Below are 27,883 nucleotides of genomic sequence, written 5' to 3' on the forward strand. Positions count from 1 at the left end.
TATGTTATTGTGTATGGACCCTTTTGTATCACATTCCTAACATATTTGGCTGTTTCTTGACTTATATGACATGCTTATTGGACAATATCAAACTACTCAAACATCAAGAGTGTGGAAACCATTCACTCAGTTTTTGATGGAAGGAATTTCTTAAGCTTTCTTTGGGAAGATCCAGCATGCTTGGCGTACATTTACATCGAAATCCGTCCCTCATTGTTCCCGGTGATACTGTATATACTGTATTAAATTCAACCGAATTTCCATGGACGGTATTGGTGCACAGCGTTTCTCAGGTCTCAGAGATGTGACAAAGGGTTCAGGACAGAACTCTGACTGAGATCTCACCAGGACTTTATATGTTTCTGCATCCATTTCTTTTTTTCAATTTGACATCCTGACTTGTTTATCAGCCTGTGAAACCAAAATCATCCCCAGCATGATGCTATCAACACTGTAATTTGATTTGAAAGTCAGTGCCTCTTTTCTATGTCTTGAACATTGGTGGAAATACTAACCAAATAATTCAGGTTTATGCTTTTGTTCCTTTAGCTGAGTGAAGAAGGTGCAGGCTTTCACATGGCATTTAATAAATAACCGAGGAACTGCTTCTGTTTGGCAACTCGAGCTTAAAGTCTTGACTGGTGGAGTGTTGCGTTCATGTTTCTACTTTTGTAACATCACCGAACAGGAATTCTGGAACGTTTGTTTTAGTAAATATTTGCTGGCTGATTAACTCAAGACTCTCCATTCTCCAAATTTTTTGTCTCGCAGGCGAAATAGCCATATCTCGGAAATCTGTGAATGCATTCAGACTACTTCCACTTTAGAGGCTACTGTACTCTTGGGCCATGTAAATGCTTTTGCAGGGTTTTTCTGTACACATTTTCACCTCCTTGCAATGGTTTGTGTGAAAACAGATTATTGGAATCATAATAGGATATTATTTTGATCATCTTTGTCATATAAAGCAGAAAAAAGAGGTCTATGGCTCCAAGGGTCCTTTCCTTCTGCCTTTTTTTTGTATTAAACTGAATACAAATAAAGCTATTTAACAAATGAAATCAGATTGACATTTTCCTGGCGTTGCCACTCCAATCACCACATTGTTTATTGTGATATTTAAGAAAATAAATCGACAGACGTTTATGGAGATGTCTGGTAGGTCTGCTGTCAGGAGGGTTTCAGAGCGACGTCTGCTGTGTTTAATGCCATTTCAGCCAAAACGAGGCTTATTGTTTGACAGGAAAAATGCCACTTCTGCTTTAAATCCAAAGGTTTACTTTTCATGGCAGATGTATATACACTGGTGTTCATGAGTGAACTCAAACAAACATGCATCCGCACACATAACAAAAAAAAACAAAAACACACATTTATAGTGTGTTAATAGTTTTAAACAGAGATTGAAGACCAGCCTTATTGACCAAGCGTCTAGAAGTGCTTCCACTTAATGTGGACTCACTTCTGCACGTGCACACCGAGAAATTGTCTGTTTATATCCATCTTTTTTGAACGCTGTTTTTTTTGTTGTTTTTTTGTTCTTGCTATTATTTCAATACAATGTATTTTTTCCTGGTGAGAACTTTGAATAAGCCCATTTAGGGCTTCCTTTCTCACCTGCACATATTTTCATGCTTTTTTTATGTTCATTTAAACTTTTGTACCGTTTTTTTTATGTTGTGCAAATAAACAAATCAAATCAAATCAAATAGTATTTACACACACAAACACTCATGATCTAATGTCTTTAAAAAGATTACATTAATTTAAAACTAATTTGTTTCTGTTTATGGCGTGTTATTGAAGCAATAAGATGATTTTTTCTTGAGCAACACTTTCCAAGAGAGTGTGGTTGCATGAGCACTCAACTGTCCTAAAAGTTTGGGCCGGCTACATCACCCTGTCAGTATTTACCGCTGCCTCCCCAAACAGAGCCACCTCTTGTCTGGCTTTGAAGCGCCTCCTGGTCTCACGCCGAGGTCTCGGCTCTCTCGGCTCTCTTGGCCCGGGCTCCGGAGCCGTGTTCTACACCGGCCCTATAAAAGGTGTCTGTCACTAAGCCAGACATCCCTGTCACGTCTGCGAGCCAAGTGCATCACATTCTGTCAGTTTGATGGTCTATCAAGTCGCTCAGTGGTCCTGACGGCTGCTCGTGGACTGTTTGAGCTCCACAATTGTGCGGCTTCTCTGTCAAATTATAGGATGTGGTCTGGCTGAACAGGCCCTGTTAAACTGCGATTGTCTGTGATAAATCCTCACAGCGTACAGATTTTGCGGGCGCGTTCGTGTTATCATAGCGATTGTCAGGAAAACGTTGTGGCAGCTCGCGGCTTTAACGCTGTTTATTGACCAAGCATCATTTTGCTGCATTAACAAATGTTTGACTTTAACACAAATGATATACATATTTTTGTGGTGAATCAATCATTGCTGTTTCTTTAACCTCCTCCTCACAGGTCAGTGTGTAAACAGTCTCTGTGATACGAGGCCTTTCCTCATGCAGGTCTGTGTCTCTGTATCTTAAGTCCTTTTTCTTGCTGTGTTTCACTTCCTGGTTATCCTGCTGCTGTGTCAGGGACAGAGGTGTCAAAAGTATTCACATTCATTACTCAGGTAGAAGTATAGATACTAGAGTTTAAAAATACTCCTGTAGAAGTTGAAGTATCAACTCAAGTTTTTTACTCAAGTAAAAGTATAAAAGTACTGGTTTCAAAACTACTTAAAGTATAAAAGTAAAAGTAATGTAAGGGGGAAAAAGCCATTAAGGGCAAAAGCCATTGAAAATGAATGCATCTTAGTATAATACAAATATATTAAAGAACCGTTTATGTGTACTATTGAGCATTAACATGTGTTTCAGAGAGCAGCAGATATGATGACTAGTTGCCTATAAGTATTGTAATGGTGCAAAAAGTCAAACTTCAGAGGCATGTTATCATTTATCCTAACCTTTATTGGAATGTACATCCAAGTTTAGTTGCAGGAATCTGAGGGAACGGATGTAAGAACAAAACTGGACAAGAACATCTGAAACAACCACAACCAAATTCACTCTATCCGGATGGAGCAATTTAACTGGATAGTTTTTTTTTAAAGGCCGAAATGAAATAATAGAGTAACAAGCCTGTTTTTAAAATGTAAGGAGTAAAAAGTACAGATAATTGCGTGAAAATGTAAGGAGTAAAAGTAAAAAGTCGTCTGAAAAATAATTACTCCAGTGAAGTATAGATAACCAAAATTTCTACTTAAGTAAGGTAACAAAGTATTTGTACTTTGTTACTTGACACCTCTGGTCAGGGAAGTATACAAGACACTGAAGGATCAGAAAAGAAACATGCATCGTGATGGGGTTTTTCTAAGTTAACACATTTCAATTTTAACATATTATTATCTACTATACCTAAAGTGTTGTCACTTACATGTCTGTATGTCCAGACGTATTCATTAAGAAGCTGACACAGTACTAACTATAATGCTCCGCTTTCTGAAATCTGATAATCTGCAGCAAAATGTAAAAACAAAAAAGGAAATATTCTGCATGTCATTATTACAGTGTGTCTCTGAGCTTTAAGCTTTAACTTTCACCTGTGGACGTCTTCGGCCTCAAAATGGATGGTCCGTTAAGCACCGCCAACCAGTGACAAGGTGCTACCACCAGGTGGTGACATGCACAAGTGTAAAGTTTTAATTATCTTAATCAGGGAGGACAGCAGAGGAAGGCATCAGTTTTAATTTTTGGTGGTGGTGACGGTAAATGCTGGTGAATGTGATCAGAGATGCTCACGGCCCTTCAGTGCATCTTCTCTTGTAATATCAGAGTGAGTCGGTCTCTTTTTGTTGTGTAAGAGAGACAACGAGGGAGAGGCCTGGGGCAGGGTTAATGACCTTTTTTGTGTATTTTATTGTATTATATTTATTTCTCTGTACTCTACTCTTTACCCAGAGGTTTTAATTGTATTTAGCATTCTGTGATCTAATATAGGGTTATTATATGACTAAGCTGACCATGAGAAAAACAGAGAGGAATCAAGGTATGTGTTTGTGAGCAGCGTAAATCAACCAGAACAAATGCATTTGCTCTCCGTTAAACTTCTCATGTGTGCTGGTAGTAGTGATCCTTCCACAAAAAAGGCTGACTTGTACGGGCTCCAGAAGTAATTTCACAGAGTTTTTCTTCTTCCCTCGCTCTGCACCTGCTTTAAGAGGACCTTCCTCTCTAGACGTTGTTATTTTTCATTTATTTGTGCCCCCAGGTTTTCAATCATACATCCATTACTAAGCAAACAAATAAGTTCCGGGCCTAACGCTGCAGACACAAATATAGACATGAGTTATGAGATTGAGAGGAGCCGGGGCCGGCTTTAGAAACCTAATACACAACATCTGCACTGGACGAGACACACAACCAGAGCATCCCACAACAAAGTCCTGCAGTCTGCTGCTCCACACTCATATGTGTTGACCTGTCTCATGTGGAAAGACAGGAAGGATGGGGGGAAGAACCGTGGCAGATGTTAGCGTTGGGGAGGAGACAGGAATAAAATAATCATTATTATCAGTTTAAGTGCTGAGCGTCATGATTTATGGAGCCAAAGTGGAGCTGGTTGAAGTGTCACATAGGATTTCCAGGGGCATCTGTCTTGTGGTTTTGGCAGCTCGTTGTACCTCGGGTTCAGATGTTTGCATCCCTTTTCCTGACATGCTTACCCTCTCCCAGCACCCCCTACCTCCAGTACAGCGCACCTCCGATTACTCCCCTTCTCTCTCCTTAAACCATCCATCCATCCTCACATCTGCTTTTCATTGAGCCCTGCATGTCTCCGAAGACTTGAGTGCATTAAACGCTGGCACAAGTGCAGTCTCACTCTGACACTTAACGCGATGCTTATAGGTGACTTAAAAGGGAGAGGCGAGAATTATAGAAAATGATGTGTCACCAAAATAAAAAATCACCCAAGATTACCACCAATTACACTTAATAATGCAGTCCAGAGCATCTGCTGATCAGATGGTGGACTGGCCTGTCTGTGGAGAAATAATGACACAATAAAGAGTGAGCGTGAAAGAGGCTCATCGAGGGAGACAGCAACATACAACTACGTGATGATGTGGTTGGTGTTTTTTCGGTACTGTATAGATTGGAATGCTTTGTACGGTAACGCAGTCATAACTGAATATCTGGAGATAATAGCCGTGTTGCTTGAGAGAGGTTAGGTTCTGTTAGATTGGAGACACATGTCTGCTCGGCTTTATTAGTCATTTATTAGTCACTGAGGTCAGGGGAGACTTTGTAGCCAAGGCACAGCGCTGTTGAACTTGAACATTACTCTGATCATCAGCCCCCGAGGTACCTGGGATAGGTGTACAGTTACAGCGCGGGCCTAACCGGCCACGATCCCCGACGTGAAGTTCACCCAGTTATGTGAAGTGTGCTTAACGATCGATGTAATCACAGTCACATTGACTGCAACTCTTCCAATAAAGAGTGAGTGAGAAAGTCATGAGCACATTTGTCAGAATTATCTGCATTCATTCATTCATTGTTCTTGTCCAATGTCTTGTTTTTCCGCCTTCACGATCGCAGAGCCTATACAGTCATCAACAGAGACAGTAGAAGGAGCTTTCCACTAGGAATGGGCGATATTTTACCGTTCACGATAAACCGTCAAAAAAATTCCCCACGGTAAGAATTTGTCATGTCGCGGTAAAAACGATAAATTCCCGTTGATGATTTTTTTGTGTAAAGCTGATTTTTGGAAGGAAGGAAGGAAGGAAGGAAGGAAGGAAGGAAGGAAGGAAGGAAGGAAGGAAGGAAGGAAGGAAGGAAGGAAGGAAGGAAGGAAGGAAGGAAGGAAGGAAGGAAGGAAGGAAGGAAGGAAGGAAGGAAGGAAGGAAGGAAACAAGGAAAGAAGGAAGGAAGGGAGAAAAGAGGAAGGGCAGAAGGAAGGAGAGAGCAGGAGGAAAGAAGGAAGGAAGGGGAAAAAAGAAGGAAGAAAGGAAGGAAGGAAGGAAGGAAGGAAGGAAGGAAGGAAGGAAGGAAGAAAACAAGGAAAGAAGGAAGGAAGGAAGGAAGGAAGGAAGGAAGGAAGGAAGGAAGGAAGGAAGGAAGGAAGGAAGAAAACAAGGAAAGAAGGAAGGAAGGGAGAAAAGAGGAAGGGAAGAAGGAAGGAGAGAGCAGGAGGAAAGAAGGAAGGAAGGGGAAAAAAGAAGGAAGGAAGGAAGGAAGGAAGGAAGGAAGGAAGGAAGGAAGGAAGGAAGGAAGGAAGGAAGGAAGGAAGGAAGGAAGGAAGGAAAGAAAGAAAGGGGAGAAGGAAGGGAGAAAACAAGGAAAGGAGGAAGGAAGGGAGAAAAGAGGAAGGGAAGAAGGAAGGAAAGAAAGAAAGAAAGAAAGAAAGAAAGAAAGAAAGAAAGAAAGAAAGAAAGAAAGAAAGAAAGAAAGAAAGAAAGAAAGATTCCCGTTGATGAGGTTTTTGTGTAACAAACATGGCGGATCTGAGAGCGAGATAGATTTATAGTTACAAAGGTGGAGTTGAATTGGTATTTTTTTTATCGTCATTTTTATCGTTATCGGGATAAATGCCAGAAATGATCGTGATACATTTTTTAGTCCATACCGCCCATCCCTACTTTCCACTCACAATCACATTGCATCTGAGTTTTATCACCTCGTGGGCTTTGTTCCCGGTGGATTTTTGCATAGATGGAAACCTGATGAATGGATGATATGAGATCAGGGCATATTGCACGGTGACTGGAACCGTGTTTGGCTCCACAGTCTCTGCCAAAGAAAGTAATCAAACATGTCCTAAACCAAATTCTATAATACCATGTTTATTCCCTTATAATTGCAGCGTTGTTTGAAGCATTAGTTTATGTGTTCGTGTCCAGGGAAGTATACACTCTGACAAACTGCCGCTTTAATCTCACTTCTCCTCTTATACGTCTCGGTGAGCTCCTCAGTTTACCGTCATTCTTTCGTGATGCTCATTGAAAGGAACGTGGTACTTTAATTATACAGGAGAGGAGGCATAGAGAGAGAGAGAGAGCAATTGATACCATGTGATGACATTTATGGAGCGGAAGATACCACTTTAGATTTAACAGGGTATGATTAGACAAAACGAACAGGGTCTGTTTCTTGCCCAATCCAAAGGGAACATTTTTGTTTTTAGGGGTGCTGTTCCAGGAGACCGATAACAATAGAGTCCTTATTTGTGCATACGTCTTTAGCTGGCCGTGCTGACATCAGTGGCTCTTTGTGAGGATGAGCCAGCACATCTGTACTCGGGGTCTGTGCTGAACGCAGCACTTGCCCCCGGTGTTTCTGGCACTGTCCTGCCTCTTTCTTTTCTTCATCCTTCTTCTTTCTGCCCCTGTGTCCCTGATCTCACGCCCTTGCAGGCTTGCTCCTAATTGGGCTTGAATGCTTGCAAGTGTGTATATCAGAGGGGATCCTCCCACCCTGTTTGTTCTGAAGTGTTAACCAGAATTGGACCAGTTTCCACGGTCGGATTGTGACAGATTGAATCCTTTTGGATTCAGCGCATTCAAAAGTCTATTGTTCAAGTAAAGCAGATGTGTTTTAGACATTTTCCTTCTGGATAAAATGTTTACGAAATGCTACGTGCTTTTTTCCAGGTTTCCTTTGCTTTTTTTTTTCTACTTTGCTGCAGACAACTTTAGCAGGTCAGAGGAATGGCATGAAACTGTAAATTTGTGCATCGGAACCAAATAAAGTTTGACATTACTTAGGTGTGTGAGTCAAGGTTCAAAATCCCACTGGGTTTGATGATATCACTGGATTTCACAGGTAGATTTTTCATTCTTGCGTTTCCCCTCAGAACATAGCATGGAAAAATATTCACACCAAAGGAATGTAAAGTTTGATGAACACATCGCAGCTATGTGAAACAGACCACCCATAAAGTGCACAACAAGAAGCAGGATACTTCTTCAGCTCTCTCAAAAAAAAACTGCTCACCCTTTCATCCACTCAGAAACACACACACTCTTTCTTCACTTGTCACTCCGGCTGCATGTCTTACATTTCATCACAGCCGCTGATACTCTCTCTGGCTTCCACCTCTTGATCAAGCCAGGCTCTAACACACAATGAAATATTCATGCTGAATTACCATGGCACTTTCAATATAAACTGAATTTACTTTTGGGTTACATCCAGGCCAGCATATGCCGAGAAGTCTGCTGTTTCCCCCAACAGAGCATGACTGATTCCGTTAATGTAGCAAAGCCCTAAATTACTAGAGTGTTAACTTTCTGCATCAGGGAGTGTGTCTGTGTGTGTGTCTGTGTGCGTGTCTGTGTGTGTCTGTGTGATACTTTTCTTCGGACTGACACAGCTAGTCTCTACAATGAGCACACTTAGATTTGACACGGACAATGTTTATGTTGGGAAGTCTTAATTTAGGAATTTTATGAAGTAATCTTTCCCTGATTGTATTTGAACATATGAATTAAAAGCAGGCAGAAAAGTCTTATGTGTCACTTCCTCCAGCACAATTGATGAAAATACACAGAGGTTAACAGTAACTACTTTCAAAACAGTGTCCATGCTAATGTCAGACACTAATATTATAATTATGCTGGGGAGGGTACGTACCAGGTCACCGAGTCTGAGATATATTTGGTGTCAAGGTCATTTAAGGCTTTGGTCTGAATTTAAAACCATTATGAAATCTGTCTGGGAACCAACGCAGGGACGTAAGCGTAGTGGTGAGGTGTTTTTTTATCGTTATCGTCTAGTCTAACTGCAGTGTTTTGAAAAACTGGAGATGACACAGGAAGCTCCAAGTCTTAAAGGAGGTTAAAAGAAAAAAAGAAAAGCTTTAAAACTGCTGAATTCCCCAATCCTCTGCCGGTCCTCTCCGCTCTGCAGTATGTCTTTCAACTCATGATTTAGGTTTTATGGGGCTGCAACAGCAATCATTTGGGTTACTTCGTACTTCACGTTTCTGGCAAACAACTTTTTGGGTTTTCAGTGTTTAACCTGCATGCTACCTGACTATCAGTAAATGTTGGACACTCAGAACTACATGCTGGTGAACTGGACTGGAACCATCGTTCCATTTAGCTAGAAAAAAGATTTTCAAGCAGAGAAGAAGACTATTTCAAGAGAGAATTATGAACATTTACTATCCGGAGGGCTATTGCATGAAAGCAGAACTGAAAAAATCCAGGATGTTTGAGAAACATGTGTTTAACATAATGAGTTTAACATATGCTACTAAGTTCATCCCACTCCAGTCTGTTGCACGAATGCAAAGCCAGAATGAGAAGACGCAGGTATGTCAAGCTACATTTGACGAATCCTGCTATGCGAGTGTCCAAGTTTTCTTAAGCAGACCGTGAGGTCAGTCACAGATTTACTGATGCAGAAATGGAGAGGAAGTGCGCTTCTTATTTTTCATCAAGTGATTGAGCAAGAGTCGATAAAGGAAATGTATGAGCCAGTCAAATACTTAATACATTGAAAAAACGCAATATTACCATTATTGTTAAACTTAGATGACACTAGCTCATTTGCAAAATAACTTTCTTACTGTGAGTGATGTCAAACCATAGTTGGGCAATTTTGAGGAAGTTGGAACTTCATTAAAAAAAATATCATATTTTTGAACAATGAAAAGCATTTTTTTCATGGCTTGTAATAATATGAACAAAAGATGCAGTCGGGAACTACCCAAAAATCCAGTAACTGGCTAGAAAGTGTGAACACGTACAATGCTCATGCCCCTCCCAACCTTCCTGCTGGACTCCAAAACTGTCTCCCCCTGCTGGCGAGGAGTGCACTGTGCTCACAATAGTGTGTGCGTCTGAGCTGGAGGAAGTTACGTCACTATGGAAACTCGAGCATCAGAGAACAGACAACTGAATCTCTAAAACGCCACTTAAAGGAGCATGAGGCAGGATTGAGGCAGGATTTATGAAAAATCAAACAAAAAAGAATGACCCATTAGTGTATCTCTCCGTTGCCTTGAACAGGCTGTGTGCTGCAAAATGTGCTGCAATTCCGGGCCGGAATTTCCCGCGCTGGGCTGCGGATGTGACGTCACATGACGCTGCATGCGCGTTCTCCCCGTTCTCCCGTGCCGGCTTCACTGTTGGCTGCAGTACCCCCAACGGCCGTCGTGGTGAAGGGTGGCGCTAAAGGGAGCCTCATGCTCCTTTAAATATTCACCCAAGTTTTATTTCAGGCACCGTCATTTTCTCTTATTTTTGGTTTGATTCTCCTCAACGGTCTTCTTCTGCTTACTTTGCTTACATGTGTAAACCGTAACTTTGCAGTGTTTGTTTGTCCGTCATTTGAATAAACATCTTACACCCGCTTGACATCTAGTTTTCCTCAAGCAGTGGCATGCAATTGAGCCTTTGTCAAGCCCCGCCCCTGTTGCTAGGTCGGACAAAACTGTCATCTCTCCCGTCCAATTCCATTTTTTATTATATTGGATATATATATATATATTTATCAATTGATTTTTATATCCTTTTATTTCTAATTATTGTACCAAAGAAAATCAACAGCAACTACATATAAATAGAAAGGAACACTTCGGGTACCGTCTAGTGAGGGAATAAAAAGATAATAATAACATGGTGGAAGGGTTGAAGAGTCTGGCCGTCCACATAGCTTTATCCAAAGCAAAATATTTTCGTAATTTACCATTGGTTTTGGGATAAAATGTAATTCCTGTGATTCTCTCTGGGTAGCGGGTGTCTCTTTTACAAGTGCCACAAGCACACCGCTGAACCAGTTTAAGATAAATAAATAAATGCTTTTGGTTGTAGCTATGGGTTGTAGCCTGTTGCAGAGCCGACTTTGTTTTGGAAGTACGCATTGTTTTTCTGCCAATTTGGGGATAAACAATACGCTGCACCCTCACTACTCTGCGTGCAGTGTGTTACAAAGTGTTCCTTTTACTAATACAAAGTTTAAAAGAATAATCCAGGGATTTAAATTTGGATACAAGGCAAGAAAAAATAAGCTTTTTCCATTGATGTGAACGAGAGACGGCTGTTTTGTCCAACCAGATATTCTGCCCCGGATGTAGCAACGGAGAAGGATTTTTCTGATTGGTCGGTCAGGGACCAATCAGAAGGTTGACAAAGGCTCAATTGCTTCTATGAAGCACGGGACTGGAGGGGAGGGGGCGGCTGTGTTTGACAAATGTCAGACATTCTCTGAATAACATTTTTTCAAACACGCCCCTCGGCTGCGATTGGAGGAGCTGCAACGGGAGCGGTGGAAACTCGAAACTACATTGCAAGCTGCAGGTAGTGCCGAAAGAGCTGATTTGTTCCTCAAATTATCCTGTTTATGTAATATTATCAGAAAACAGTGGTAATTTCAGCAAATATGACAAAATTACACTTATGAGCTGCAACTTTAATGTAAGGGCACATATTTTGTAGAATCTGTTTCTGTGTTAGGTGCATTTCCATTAGCCCTAAAGTTGCACAAAACCAAATATCGAAAATGAAATTCTGTAATGGAAACGGCAATAATTATAAAAAACTCATAAAAGCGCATATCGAATAAACCTTTTTATGCTTCCAGGAGGTGCTTTTTCAGGGGATTATATAATGCAATAATTCGCAAAAGTGTCATGGAAAAGCTTTTTGCAAAAATCTACTTTTGCATGGGTGTGTGCGTGAGTGTTTCCTTCACCAGCCTTCTTGGCAATCTACTATATTTTATTGGTCCCTCAAGAAAAGGATAAAAAAAAAGTGAAAAAGAATTTAAAAAAAAAGATTCTGCCAAAGCAGACTAATGGCGCTTTTCCACTAGTACCTACTCAGCCCGGCTGGGCTCGCCTCAACTCAGTTTGGTGCTTTTCCACTAGGGGTCGAGGCGTGTCAAGTAAATACTTTTTCTGTAGATTCTGAGCGTGCTGAGTCAGCTGCATCTGACGTCATCACAGTACACGCCACCGATTGGTCAGGGGGCCGTCAGACGTCTGAGTCAGGATATGGACATCAACGAAAGAGCGACTCTGACGGCAGCTTCTTGTTTATTTTATTCGACAGGCAATGTCAGCGCAAAAGTCTGTTTGGTGATCCAACTCTGAGGTGCAGATGTTCATAAACCAGGTGGCTGAGGGGAGAATTAAAAAGGGATCTAGACGGGCGATAAGGAACAACCAGATCTACCAGGAGCTCTGTCACTTCGTAGCTGCTCGCAGCTACTAACGGACTTTTCAGTAGCGCCGAGACAACTCAAAAAATTTAAGTGTCGCCATATGAAGCTTCTCTCACTCTCATTTTTTAACTTGATTATCGAACACAAGCCACAGACCCAGCAGCACATATATATCATCTCTTCCAGGTTCTACATGTTTAGTGTTGTTGTTTTCTTCGTTTAGAATAGATCACACAATCAAATACTACATAACAGCAGCTTTGCTCCAACCTCCTACTTCTGCTCCAGGTGCTGAATTGTTATGGAAAAGAAACTTGGCCAAGTTGAGTGGAGCTGAGCTGAGATGAGTAGAGCTGAGTAGGTACTAGTGGAAAAGTGCCATAAGATTACCGAAAGTGGAACTTGAAAAAGTAGGAAAGAAAAGACAAAACAGTGATGGGTGCAGTGTGGTGAGTGTGTGATGTGTTGTGGTGTGTTTTGTGTTGTGTTGTGTTTGAGAAGAAAGAGACATAAGACAGACAGGTATTTATAGACAAGAGCGCAGGGGGAGGGGGGGTGTATTCTGTTTATCATTGAAAAAAATGTGGTGTGTGACGTGTGTAGTGTGTGTGCAGTGTGTTGGGGACGCTTATAGGCCTGTGATTATAATTAAGTGTCGGGAGGAGGAGGGAAGTGTTGATATATAAATTACTTATACCTAATATCTTTTCATACATACATACATACATACATACGTACGTACGTACACACACACACACACACACACACACACACACACACACACACACACACACACACACACACACACACACACACACACACACACACACACACACACACACACACACACACACACACACACACACACACACACACATACATACATACATACATACACACTCAGTCTCACATAAAAATCAATGTGTGGATATCTTTTAGAAAATACATAAATGTCCTACATTTATTCATTTCTTGGGATATTATCTTATTTGGTGTTATGTACCTTATCACAATTCACGGTTAATACATCATACATACATACACATATGCATAGATATACATACATATATACATATGTACACATACACGCATACATACACAAATATGCATATATACCCCCACCTACATAGATACACACCCATGCACACAATTATAGTTTGAATTTGCGTTTATATGCACACATACACACCCATCCATACACATATACCTATGTACAGTATGTGTATATTTATGGATGTATGTAGGCTACCTAGCATACACACACATTTTCTATACATGTGTACATGCATATACATATACTGTACATACATATACATACATACAAATAAATAAATATATATACAGTCATTATAATACAACTAATAATACTAAAAATGATACTACTGCTACTACTACTACTACTACTACTACTTCTACTACTAGTACTACTACTAATAATAATAATCATAATAACAATAATAATTAAAGCTGCAAGCAGCGATGAACGGGCCCTCGCACTCACGGCCACCGCCCCGCATAAGCATATCAGAAATGACACCACCCACGACTTCCTATGTCAAACCATTCAAAAGTTATAGCAGAAAAAAGGGACAACCAATCAGAAGAAGGGGCGGGGATAATTCAGGCCAATGAAGGTCAAGGACTCCATACAGAATCTGATGACACCACCCACGACTCTGTATGTCAAACCATTCCAAAGTTATAGCAGAAAATCGGGACAACCAATCAGAAGAAGGGGCGGTGCTAATTAAGGCCAACGAAGCTTAAGAATTCATTACAGAGTCCCATGACACCATCCACGACTTCTTATGTCAAACCATTAAAAAGTTATAACAGAAAAAAGGGACAACCAATCAGAAGAAGGGGCGGGGCTAATTCAGGCCAATGAAGGTCATGGACTCCATAAAGAATCTGATGACACCAGACACGACTCTCTATGTCAAACCATTCAAAAGTTATAGCAGAAAAAAGGGACAACCAATCAGAAGAAGGGGCGGGGCTAATTCAGGCCAATGAAGGTCAAGGACTCCATACAGAATCTGATGACACCACCCACGACTCTCTATGTCAAACCATTCCAAAGTTATAGCAGAAAATCGGGACAACCAATCAGAAGAAGGGGCGGGGCTAATTAAGGCCAACGAAGCTTAAGAATTCATTACAGAGTCCCATGACACCATCCACGACTTCTTATGTCAAACCATTAAAAAGTTATAACAGAAAAAAGGGACAACCAATCAGAAGAAGGGGCGGGGCTAATTCAGGCCAATGAAGGTCATGGACTCCATAAAGAATCTGATGACACCAGACACGACTCTCTATGTCAAACCATTCCAAAGTTATAGCAGAAAATCGGGACAACCAATCAGAAGAAGGGGCGGGGCTAATTAAGGCCAACGAAGCTCAAGGACTCCATACAGAATCTGATGACACCACCCACGACTCTCTATGTCAAACCATTCAAAAGTTATAGCAGAAAATCAGGACAACCAATCAGAAGAAGGGGCGGGGCTAATTAAGGCCAACGAAGCTCAAAGACTCCATACAGAGTCCCATGACACCACCCACAACTTCCTATGTCAAACCATTCAAAAGTTATGGCAGAGAAAAGTATTCTAGGGGGCGCTGTTGAGCTGTTAGGCCACGCCCATTAATGCAAACCATGAAATATCAAATTTATCGCCAAGTCTGTCTTGCATGCCAAATTTGGTGACTTTTGGAGAACTATCAAATATGGACCAATCAGATTTCAAAATGGCCGACTTCCTGTTCGGTTTCGGCCATGGCTCCAAGAGACTTTTCTTTAAGTTGCGCCATGATACAGGTGTGTAGCGATTTTCGTGCATGTACGTCAAACCGTATTGTAGGGCTTGAGGCACAAAGTTTTCCGGGGGGCGCTGTTGAGCCATTTTGCCACGCCCATTAATGCAAACCATGAAATATCAAATTTATCGCCAGGCCTGGCTTGCGTGCCAATTTTGGTGCCTTTTGGGGAACTATCAAATATGGACCAATCAGATGAAGGGGGGGCGTGCTTTTTGGCGTCTAGCGTCGCCACGGTAACACTTTTGAAAGAGAAAAGTAATGCGTGTAGTCGCAGGATGGAGACGCACATTTTGATGTATAACACATCTGGGTTCACGATACGGTTCGGGCCGTATTAATTCTCGAAGGAATTGCATATATTGCTCCAAAATTACGTGATTAATTCAGAATGTTCAAAATGGCCGACTTCCTGTACGGTTTCGGCCATGGCGCCAAGAGACTTTTCTTTAAGTTGCGACATGATACAGGTGTGTACCGATTTTCGTTCATGTACGTCACACCGTATTCTGGGGCTTGAGGCGCAAAGTTTTTTTGGTCTGAACCAACCAGATGAAGGGTGGGCGCGCTTTTTGGCGTCTAGCGTCGCCACGGTAACGCTTTTGAAAGAGAAAAGTAATGCGTGTTGTCGCAGGATGAAGACGCACATTTTGATGTATAACACACTTGGGGGCACGTTATGGTTCGGGCCGTATTAACTGCCGAAGGAATGGCATAAATTGCGCCAAAGTGACACGATTAATTCAAAATGGCCGACTTCCTGTTCGGTTTCTCGACATGACGCCCAGAGACTTTTCTTTAAGTTGTCCCATGATACAGGTGTGTACCGATTTTCGTGCATGTACGACAAACCGCATTGTGGGGCTTGAGGCACAAAGTTTTCAAGGGGGCGCTGTTGAGCCATTTTGCCACGCCCATTAATGCAAACCCTTAAATATCAAATTTTTCGCCAGGCCTGACTTGCATGCAAAATTTGGTGACTTTTTGGGCACGTTTAGGGGGGCAAAAAGGCCTTCCTTTTGTCAGAACAATAAGAAGAAGAAGAAGAACTAGAAAATTTCTGGAAATTTTGATATGGGCATGCCCTACCGCCCATTTGTCCCCTCTTGCTGCTTTGGTTTGGGGCTGTAGTGGTTGTGTTTAGGGTGGTTCTATGTCAGTTTGAGGTGTTTTTACGCTTGTATTTCATTCATTCCTGTGCTCCCAATAGTTATTAATGGGGCGCGCTTTTTGGCATCTAGCGTTGCCACGGTAACGCTTTTGACTGAGAATAGTAATGCCCATCGAGGCAAGATGGAGACGCATCTAACGATGTACGCCATGCATGGGTGCATGTTCCGGTTCAGGCTACGTTAACGGATAGGTTTTTTTTTTCACTGTGGTACAAAATCCCATCCGAATGAATGGGGCCTTTTGGCCTGGATTTTGACATAAAATTTCCTTAAATCCCAGCTTCATGAAATTTGAGTATGTTGAAGTCCACAGCGTGCCGAGTCGGGAAACATTTGTACGATGTCTCTACGATAACCTGTTACCTAGCAACAAGCGTCCAAAGTCAAACGGAAATAAAAAAAAAAAAAGAAAGGTCAATATCGCAAAAACTTTAAAAATTGGCATAATGAGGTTGTAGGGTCCGTATGTGCCAATCAGGCCGAGTGTTTGAAAGTTTGAACGATGTCTCTACAATAAAGTCCGGCCGAGCAATAAGCGTCTGAATTTTCGCCTTTTTTTTTGCTTTTTGGCATCTAGCGTTGCCACAGTAACACTTTTGACTGAAAAAAGTAATGCACATTAAGGCACGATGGAGACGCATCCAACGATATATGCCATGCATGGGTGCACGTTCCGGTTCGGGCAGCATTAACAGATTGTTTATTCACATGGTCCCCCATACAAATGCATTGGTTTTTGTTGCCATGGTAACAAGCCCCATAGGATAGAATGGGACAATTTGGCTTTAATATCTCAAAAGCTGTAAACGACAGCGTAATGAGACCTCAGTATGTTGTAGTCCACATCAAGCTGAGTCTTTTAACGTTGGAACCAAGTCTCTGCGATACCGTGTTGCCGCGCAACAAGCATCCGAAGTTCCGTTAGCATCAAAATGAACAATGTGGAATATCTCAAAAACCGTAATAGCAAGCATGACGAGACTAAAATATGTTGCAGTACAAAGCGTCCCGGGTTGGTCAATGTTGTAATGATGTCTGTACGATAAACCGTTGCCTAGCAACAAGCGTCCAAAATAAAAGTGATTTTTTTTTTAAATTGAAAGTTAAATATCGCAAAAACCGTAATAACTAGCATGATGAAGTTGTATGGTCCTTTAAAGACTATCGAGCCGAGTGTTTCAAAGTTTGAACGATGTCTCTACGATAAAGTTCGGCCGAGTAATAAGCGCGGGAATTTTCGCCTTTTTTTTTGCTTTTTGGCAACTAGCGTTGCCACGGTAACCCCTATTACGGAGAAAAGTAATGCCCATCGAGGCAAGATGGAGACGCATCCAACGATGTATGTCATGCATGGGTGCACGTTGCGGTTCGGGCCGCATTAACGGACGAAAAAAAGTGCGGAATAAGAATAATAATAATAATAATAACTAGAAAATTTCTGGAAATTTTGATATGGGCATGCCCTACCGCCCATTCGTCCCCTCTCGCCGCTTTGGTTTGGGGCTGTAGTGGTTGTGTTTGGGGCGGTTCTATGTCAGTTTGAGGTGTTTTTACGCTTGTATTTCATTCATTCCTGTGCTCCCAATAGTTATTAATGGGGCGCGCTTTTTGGCATCTAGCGTTGCCACGGAAACGCTTTTGACTGAGAATAGTAATGCCCATCGAGGCAAGATGGAGACGCATCTAACGATGTAGGCCGTGCATGGGTGCATGTTCCGGTTCAGGCTACGTTAACGGATAGGTTTTTTTTTTCACCATGGTACAAAACCCCATCCGAATGAATGGGGCCATTTGGCCTGGATTTTGACATAAAATTTCCTTAAATCCCAGCTTCATGAAATTTGAGTATGTTGAAGTCCACTGCGTGCCGAGTCGGGAAACATTTGTACGATGTCTCGACGATAACCTGTTGCCTAGCAACAAGCGTCCAAAGTCAAACGGAAATTTAAAAAAAACCTGAAAGGTAAATATCGCAAAAACTGTAATACTTGGCATAATGAGCTTGTACGTACCGTTAGGGACAATCGGGCCGAGTGTTTAAAAGTTTGAACGATGTCTCTACGACAAAGTTCGATCGAGCAATAAGCGTCTGAATTTTCGCCTTTTTTTTTGCTTTATGGCATCTAGCGTTGCCACGGTAACACTTTTGACTGAGAAAAGTAATGCCCATCGAGGCACGATGGAGACGCATCCAACGATGTATGCCATGCATGGGTGCACGTTCCGGTTCAGGCAGCATTAACAGATTGTTTATTCACATGCTCCCCCATACAAATGCATTGGTTTTTGTTGCCATGGTAACAAGCCCCATAGGATAGAATGGGACAATTTGGCTTCAATATCTCAAAAGATGTAAACGACAGCGTAATGAGCCCTCAGTATGTTGTAGTCCACATCAAACTGAGTATTTTAACGTTGAATCAAAGTCTCTGCGATACCGCGTTGCCGCGCAACAAGCATCCGAAGTTCCGTTAGCATCAAAATGAACAATGTGGAATATCTCAAAAACCGTAATAGCAAGCATGACGAGACTAAAATATGTTGCAGTACAAAGCGTCCCGGGTTTGTCAATGTTGTAATGATGTCTGTACGATAAACCGTTGCCTAGCAACAAGCGTCCAAAATAAAAGTGATTTTTTTTTTAAATTGAAAGTTAAATATCGCAAAAACCGTGATAAGTAGCATGATGAAGTTTTATGGTCCTTTAGTGACTATCGGGCCGAGTGTTTGAAAGTTTGAACGATGTCTCTACGATAAAGTTCGGCCGAGCAATAAGCGTGGGAATTTTCGCCTTTTTTTTTGCTTTTTGGCAACTAGCGTTGCCACGGTAACCCCTATTACGGAGAAAAGTAATGCCCATCGAATCACGATGGAGACGCATCCAACGATGTATGCCATGCATGGGTGCACGTTGCGGTTCGGGCCGTATTAACGGACGAAAAAAAGTGCGGAATAAGAATAATAATAATAACTAGAAAATTTCTGGAAATTTTGATATGGGCATGCCCTACCGCCCATTCGTCCCCTCTTGCTGCTTTGGTTTGGGGCTGTAGTGGTTGTGTTCGGGGTGGTTCTATGTCAGTTTGAGGTGTTTTTACGCTTGTATTTCATTCATTCCTGTGCTCCCAATAGTTATTAATGGGGCGCGCTTTTTGGCATCTAGCGTTGCCACGGTAACGCTTTTGACTGAGAAAAGTAATGCCCATCGAGGCAAGATGGAGACGCATCTAACGATGTATGCCGTGCATGGGTGCACGTTCCGGTTCAGGCTACGTTAACGGATAGGTTTTTTTTTTCACCATGGTACAAAACCCCATCCGAATGAATGGGGCCATTTGGCCTGGATTTTGACATAAAATTTCCTTAATTCCCAGCTTCATGAAATTTGAGTATGTTGAATTCCACAGCGTGCCGAGTCAGGGGACATTTGTACGATGTCTCTACGATAACCTGTTGCCTAGCAACAAGCGTCCAAATTCAAACAGAAATAAAAAAAAAAATGAAAGGTCAATATCGCGAAAACTGTAGTAATTAGCATAATGAGGTTGTAGGGGCCGTTACTGCCAATCGGGCCGAGTGTTTGAAAGTTTCAACCATGTCTCTACGATAAAGTTCGGCCGAGCAATAAGCGTCCGAATTTTCGCCTTTTTTTTTGCTTTTTGGCATCTAGCGTTGCCACGGTAACACTTTTTACTGAGAAAAGTAATGCCCATCGAGGAACCATGGAGACGCATCCAACGATGTATGCCATGTATGGGTGCATGTTCCGGTTCAGGCTATGTTAACGGATAGGTTTATTTTTCACCATGGTAAAAAACTCCATCCGAATGAAGGGGGCCATGTGGCCTGGATTTTGACATAAAATTTCCTTAAATCCCAGCTTCATGAAATTTGAGTATGTTGAAGTCCACAGCGTGCCGAGTCGGGAAACATTTGTACCATGTCTCTACGATAACCTGTTGCCTAGCAACAAGCGTCCAAAGTCAAATGGAAAAAAAAAAAAAAAGAAAGGTCAATATCACAAAAACTGTAATACTTGGCATAATGAGCTTGTACGTACCTTTAGGGACAATCAGGCCGAGTGTTTGAAAGTTTGAACGATGTCTCTACGACAAAGTTCGGCCGAGCAATAAGCGTGGGAATTTTCGCCTTTTTTTTTGCTTTTTGGCAACTAGCGTTGCCCCGGTAACCCCTATTACGGAGAAAAGTAATGCCCATCGAGGCATGATGGAGACGCATCCAACGATGTATGCCATGCATGGGTGCACATTCCGGTTCGGGCCGCATTAACGGACGAAAAAAAGTGCGGAATAAGAATAATAATAAAAAGAAAAGGGAAACCTTTTCTAGATACTAATATATCGCCTTCATTTTCATGTTTTTCCTCATTTTTCCGGCCGTGTTTTAGTTTTTGGGGATTTTTTTTTTCCACATCAGAGCGGGGTCATGCTGTACACCCGCTGGTGCGCAGTGGGACTTTTGCGACTTTAGCTTGTTAGCAAAATGCTAGCAACATTGCCCTTTGGGCCATTCTGGACGATTGCAATATGGTCATGCCATTACTTGGCATGCCCATAATAATAAGAAAAGGGAAACCTTTTCTGGGTACTAATTTACGCCTTCATTTTCATGTTTTTCCTCATTTTTTCGGCCGTGTTTTACTTTTTGGGGATTTTTTTTTTCCACATCAGTGCGGGGTCATGCTGTACACCCGCTGGTGCGCAGTGGGACTTTTGCGACTTTAGCATGCTAGCAGCATTGCCCTTTGGGCCATTCTGGACGATTGCAATATGGTCATGCCACTACTTGGCATGCCCATAATAAGAAAAGGGAAACCTTTTCTAGATACTAATATATCGCCTTCATTTTCATGTTTTTCCTCATTTTTTCGGCCGTGTTTTACTTTTTGGGGATTTTTTTTTTCCACATCAGTGCGGGGTCATGCTGTACACCCGCTGGTGTGCAGTGGGACTTTTGCGACTTTAGCATGCTAGCAGCATTGCCCTTTGGGCCATTCTGGACGATTGCAATATGGTCATGCCACTACTTGGCATGCCCATAATTAAAGCTGCAAGCAGCGATGAACGGGCCCTCGCACTCACGGCCACCGCCCCCCCATAAGCATATCAGAAATGACACCACCCAAGACTTCCTGTGTCAAACCATTCAAAAGTTATAGCAGAAAAAAGGGACAACCAATCAGAAGAAGGGGCGGGGCTAATTCAGGCCAATGAAGGTCAATGACTCATTACAGAGTCTGATGACACCACCCACAACTTCCTATGTCAAACCATTCAAAAGTTATAGCAGAAAAAAGGGACAACCAATCAGAAGAAGGGGCGGGGCTAATTCAGGCCAATGAAGGTCAAGGACTCCATACAGAATCTGATGACACCACCCACGACTCTCTATGTCAAACCATTCCAAAGTTATAGCAGAAAATCGGGACAACCAATCAGAAGAAGGGGCGGGGCTAATTAAGGCCAACGAAGCTTAAGGACTCATTACAGAATCCCATGACACCACCCACAACTTCCTATGTCAAACCATTCAAAAGTTATGGCAGAGAAAAGTATTCTAGGGGGCGCTGTTGAGCCGTTAGGCCACGCCCATTAATGCAAACCATGAAATATCAAATTTATCGCCAAGTCTGTCTTGCATGCAAAATTTGGTGACTTTTGGAGAACTATCAAATATGGACCAATCAGATTTCAAAATGGCCGACTTCCTGTTCGGTTTCGGCCATGGCGCCAAGAGACTTTTCTTTAAGTTGCGCCATGATACAGGTGTGTACCGATTTTGGTGCATGTACGTCAAACCGTATCGTGGGGCTTGAGGCACAAAGTTTTCAAGGGGGCGCTGTTGAGCCATTTTGCCACGGCCATTAATACAAACCATGAAATATAAATTTATCGCCAGGCCTGCCTTGCATGCAAAATTTGGTGACTTTTGGGGAACTATCAAATATGGACCAATCAAATGAATGGTGGCGCGCTTTTTGGCGTCTAGCGTCGCCACGGTAACACTTTTGAAAGAGAAAAGTAATGCGCGTAGTCGCAGGATAGAGACGCACATTTTGATGTATAACACATCTGGGTTCATGATACGGTTCGGGCCGTATTAATTCTCGAAGGAATGGCATATATTGCTCCAAAATTACGTGATTCATTCAGAATGTTCAAAATGGCCGACTTCCTGTTCGGTTTCGACCATGGTGCCAAGAGACTTTTCTGTAAGTTGCAACATGATACAAGTGTGTACCGACTTTCGTTCATGTACGTCAAACCGTATTATGGGGCTTGAGGCGCAAAGTTTTTTCTGTCTGAACCAATCAGATGAAGGGTGGGCGCGCTTTTTGGCGTCTAGCGTCGCCACGGTAATGCTTTTGAGAGAGCAAAGTAATGCGTGGTGTCGGAGGATGGAGACGCACATTTTGATGTATAACACACCTGGGTGCACGTTACGGTTCGGGCCGTATTAACTGCCGAAGGAATGGCATAAATTTCGCCAAAATGACACAACTAATTCAAAATGGCCGACATCCTGTTCGGTTTCGGGCATGACGCCAAGAGACTTTTCTTTAAGTTACGTCATGATACAGGCGTGTACCGATTTTCGTGCATGTACGTCAAACCGTATCGTGGGGCTTGAGGCACAAAGTTTTCTAGGGGGCGCTGTTGAGCCATTTTGCCACGCCCATTAATGCAAACCATTAAATATCAAATTTTTCACCAGGCCTGGCTTGGGTGCAAAATTTGGTGACTTTTTGGGCACGTTTAGGGGGGCAAAAAGGCCCTCCTTTCGTCAGAAAAATAATAAGAATAATAAAAAAAATACAAATAATTCCTACAGATACAATAGGGCCTTCGCACTGAAGGTGCTCGGGCCCTAATTAAAGCTGCAAGCAGCGATGAACGGGCCCTCGCACTCACGGCCACCGCCCCCCATAAGCATATCAGAAATGACACCACCCACGACTTCCTATGTCAAACCATTGAAAAGTTATAGCAGAAAAAAGGGACAACCAATCAGAAGAAGGGGCGGGGATAATTCAGGCCAATGAAGGTCAAGGACTCCATACAGAATCTGATGACACCACCCAGGACTCTCTATGTCAAACCCTTCCAAAGTTATAGCAGAAAATCGGGACAACCAATCAGAAGAAGGGGCGGGGCTAATTAAGGCCAACGAAGCTTAAGGACTCATTACAGACTCCCATGACACCACCCACAACTTTCTATGTCAAACCATTCAAAAGTTATGGCAGAGAAAAGTATTCTAGGGGGCGCTGTTGAGCCGTTAGGCCACGCCCATTAATGCAAACCATGAAATATCAAATTTATCACCAAGTCTGGCTTGCATGCAAAATTTGGTGACTTTTGGAGAACTATCAAATATGGACCAATCAGATGAAGGGGAGGCGCACTTTTTGGCATCTAGCGTCGTCACGGTAACACTTTTGAATGAGAAAAGTAATGCGCCTAGTCGAAAGATGGAGACGCACATTTTGATGTATAACACACCTGGGTGCACGTTACGGTTCGGGCCGTATTAATTGCCGAAGGAATGGCATAAATTGCGCCAAATTTACACAATTATTTCAAAATGGCTGACTTCCTGTTCGGTTTCGGCAATGGCGCCAAGAGACTTTTCTTTAAGTTGCGACATGATACAGGTGTGTACCGATTTTTGTGTATGTACGTCAAACCGTATTATGGGGCTTGAGGCACAAAGTTTTCCGGGGGGCGCTGTTGAGCCATTTTGCCACGCCCATTAATACAAACCATGAAATATCAAATGTATCGCCAGGCCTGCCTTGCATGCAAAAATTGGTGACTTTTGGAGAACTATCAAATATGGACCAATCAGATGAAGGGTGGCGCGCTTGTTGGCGTCTAGCGTCGCCACGGTAACACTTTTGAAAGAGAAAAGTAATGCGCGTAGTCGCAGGATGGAGACGCACATTTTGATGTATAACACACCTGGGTGCACGTTACGGTTCGGGCCGTATTAATTCTCGAAGGAATGGCATATATTGCTCCAAAATTACGCGATTAATTAAGAATGTTCAAAATGGCCGACTTCCTGTTCGGTTTCGGCCATGGCGCCAAGAGACTTTTCTTTAAGCAGCGACATGATACAGGTGTGTACCGATTTTCGTTCATGTACGTCACACCGTATTCTGGGGCTTGAGGCGCAAAGTTTTTTCGGTCTGAACCAACCAGATGAAGGGTGGGCGTGCTTTTTGGCGTCTAGCGTCGCCACGGTAACGCTTTTGAAAGAGAAAAGTAATGCGTGTTGTCGCAGGATGGAGACGCACATTTTGATGTATAACACACTTGGGGGCACGTTACGGTTCGGGCCGTATTAACTGCCGAAGGAATGGCATAAATTGCGCCAAAGTTACACGATTAATTCAAAATGGCTGACTTCTTGTTCGGTTTCGGCCATGTCGCCAAGAGACTTTTCTTTAAGTTGTGTACTGATACAGGTGTGTAGAGATTTTCGTGCATGTACGTCAAACCGTGTTGTGGGGCTTGAGTCACAAAGTTTTCCGGGGGGCGCTGTTGAGCCATTTTGCCACGCCCATTAATGTAAACCATTAAATATCAAATTTTTCGCCAGGCCTGACTTGCATGCAAAATTTGGTGACTTTTTGGGCACGTTTAGGGGGGCAAAAAGGCCCTCCTTTTGTCAGAAGAAAAAGAAAAAGAAAAAGAAAAAGAAAAAGAAAAAGAAAAAAAAAATTCCTACAGATACAATAGGGCCTTCGCACTGAAGGTGCTCGGGCCCTAATAATTCCTGCAATTACAATAGGGCCTTCGCACTGCAAGTGCTCGGGCCCTAATAATTGCAATGGTAATTCTTTCAGTAACAATAGTGATTCTTATCATCACTGGTTACCACTACCAGCATCCTGGTTATATCAGGCCGTCCCAAGCCCTCCGGAGCAGCGGCCATGACAGACCCAGGCAGGGGAGGCAGGAAGGAGTCAGCAGCCACCAGGCCCCACCAGCCCAGGTCACATCACGTCCAACCAGAGACCCAGCAGGACCCAGGAGGAGACAAGGGCTGCAAGAAGGACATCCCCCCACCCCTCCACCAGCACTGCCGTCCCATGCACAGCGGCAGGCAGGAATAATGACCCCCCAGAGCAGGCCGCAGTGTTGCGAGTTTGAAAAACAGCGATCAATGGAAACACAGACCCCCTGCAGTGCTACCATTATCGAACTTTCAAGGATTCGATATTCTTTTGCACACTATTTGCACAATAGTGTACTGGAAACCTGCCACTGACACATCAATGGCCTGACTTATTGCCCTCATCACTGACTTAATTACAAAATTCCCACCACTTCAGCCAATTTTTAATCATCCTAATAACTAAGGAGAAATACACACTATTGATCAAGTGTGGACATCAATATGAAAATATTCATAAAGTCCATAACCTATATAATTATAGCCTATATGGATGTGCATAATGATTAACATAATGCTGGTTGAATACACACAGAAGACCATGAAGAACTCTTTCAATTGAAGTGACAATTGACTGAACTGAAAGAACAGCAGGATTAAGGAACCGTGGTTCTTCTCCTGCATGAATTAAATCTCAAATCGCCTCTGCTTTCATGCAACCAAAGCCAGGCTGAATTCTTCGAGGATAACTAACTCATACCAGGCTTAATCCCTGCTTTGGCTATCAGCTCCTTCAGTGGAGCCCTGCTGAAATATCTTTAGAGCTGCCATGAGACGTTCAGAGCCAAATATACAATTTAACAATTTGACTCGCAGCACAATAAAAAGATTACATACATACATACAGCGTGACAATTATGAATGAGGAAGTGATAACAGCTAGCCATTGGCTCGACCGACCGTGAGTCATATTAGAAAAACATTTAATGTTTTGTATAAATTCTCGTACGGTACAAAAAAAAATCACCCTCATCAAATATGTCATGGATGTGAAGTCAAAAACTGAAACAAGACATTTTTTTGGACCAGGCTGTAAATATGTTTATTTCTGCACTAAAGTTGGACATTTTAACATGGGACTTAATGGAGATTGACTCGCTTTGTCAGCCAGCCTTTTATTGGTCAGTCGAGGAACTGCAACGAAGCTTAACATTTTCAAAGCTGTACTTTGTAAATATAATTTCTTTGATTTAAAGTCCAATTTTTCAAAATGGAGAGTTGAGTTTGTCAGAGAAGAGAAATGCAAGTAGATGTATTCAAAAATGTCGTGCTTTAAAGTCATTTTATATTCAGTCTGTTTTTCTTGCACAATTTGCAGACAAGTATTTAGCACTTTTGGATCATTTGTCTTTTCTGTCACATGGTTGACTTTCCCTTATAAACATCCATTTTGTCTTCTCCTGTGAACTTGGATCAGGTTTAGTGATTGGCCTCTTGTAAATCTGTGTGTGTGTGTGTTTTCTTTAAGGACTGCTGACTATGACATGTATTGTGTGAGTGTTTGCGTAAAAGAGAGTATACACTCAGTCACAGGCTTAATGATCAACTCCCAGTCCAGTAAATGCTTTATGATGGCAGTATTTTTATTTGGCTGTTTTTGCATTCTTACCAACAAAAATCAAAGTCTAATTTAAAGGTACGTGATGATGTCAGTCATTTGCAGCCCTATCCATGACACCTCTGCCCTCTCAATTGTTTTTTCTTTCTTTTTTCCACCTCTGACATTATGCAGTGAAATACTTGGCTTCAGGTCAGCAGGCCTTGAGACTTTTATACAGAAACACTTGTATATACTAACTGGTTCGGGATGAAAAAAAAGAAAGAACAACCAGAATTTGCTAAACAGAACAATTTGTATTTCTTGAAAGCAGACCAGAGCTGAAAGCCCTCTGTTACACTGCTCTAAGTGAAACCAGCGTTGGTCCTGCGGTCCTCTGGCAATGGAGGATTGTTTGCGTAGTTCGCTTTGCCTCTTCTCTACTTCTTTGTATTTCTGCTTTGACCCACAACAAGACAAATGCAGAGGAGGCTGTGGACAAACAGCTGTAGGCGGGATATGTAACAAGATGTTCACTCTACTGAGAATAACTAAGAGTCCTGGCTTTCTCTTCTTTTGTTTATTCTTTTAACCTTTTCCCCATATTCCTAAACATCTCCTCCCATTTTCCTATCTTGTTTATGCGTTTTTCATCTGTTAGCCGTGTTGTGATGTCAGTCGTTCCGTTTTCCTTTTCCATTAATTTTATTTTTGCTTAAATTATTTATTTAGTTTATTTCTGTCCTTTTTATTTTCTTTCAAGTGCCTTTTTTTTCTTTTTATGTTTTCGTACACACAAAATGTACGTGTGACTTTATTAATAATATCCCCGGGTATGTGATAACATTATCAATAACATTGTTAAGAGAAAATTAAATTTAAGAAATTGAGTTAAGAAAGCTGGAACGAGGGACGTGTGGTTTCCTGCAGATGAGTGTGTGGGGATATCGGCTTACCCTTCACAAACATTTCCTCACTCACCACGACCTCCTTCGCCTGCTTTTCTCTCGTTATTATGTTTATTTGAGTTTTAAGTTTTAATTGCTCTCATAAAATTTACAGTTTTTTTTGTCAAATCTCAGTTTAGAGCTATAAATGTTTTCAAAGTTTTTAATGTTAGAATTGTATTTTTCCATGCATTGTCTTTTCAACAGTTGCTACTGGTTTTTGCATTTTGATTCTTTAAAAGCCAATCTTCAGTCACAGATAAAA

At 42.0% G+C, this 27,883-nt stretch overlaps 1 protein-coding gene across 1 annotated transcript in view; it reads left to right on the plus strand.

Annotated features, from left to right (window-relative positions):
- Window positions 1–27,883, plus strand: part of LOC133458094 (zinc finger protein GLIS1) — a 100,137-nt gene that overhangs the window by 19,776 nt on the left and 52,478 nt on the right. The gene's annotated exons all lie outside the window — the stretch shown is intronic.

This window comes from Cololabis saira, chromosome 13, assembly GCF_033807715.1.
Source record: "Cololabis saira isolate AMF1-May2022 chromosome 13, fColSai1.1, whole genome shotgun sequence".
NCBI lineage: Eukaryota > Metazoa > Chordata > Actinopteri > Beloniformes > Belonidae > Cololabis > Cololabis saira.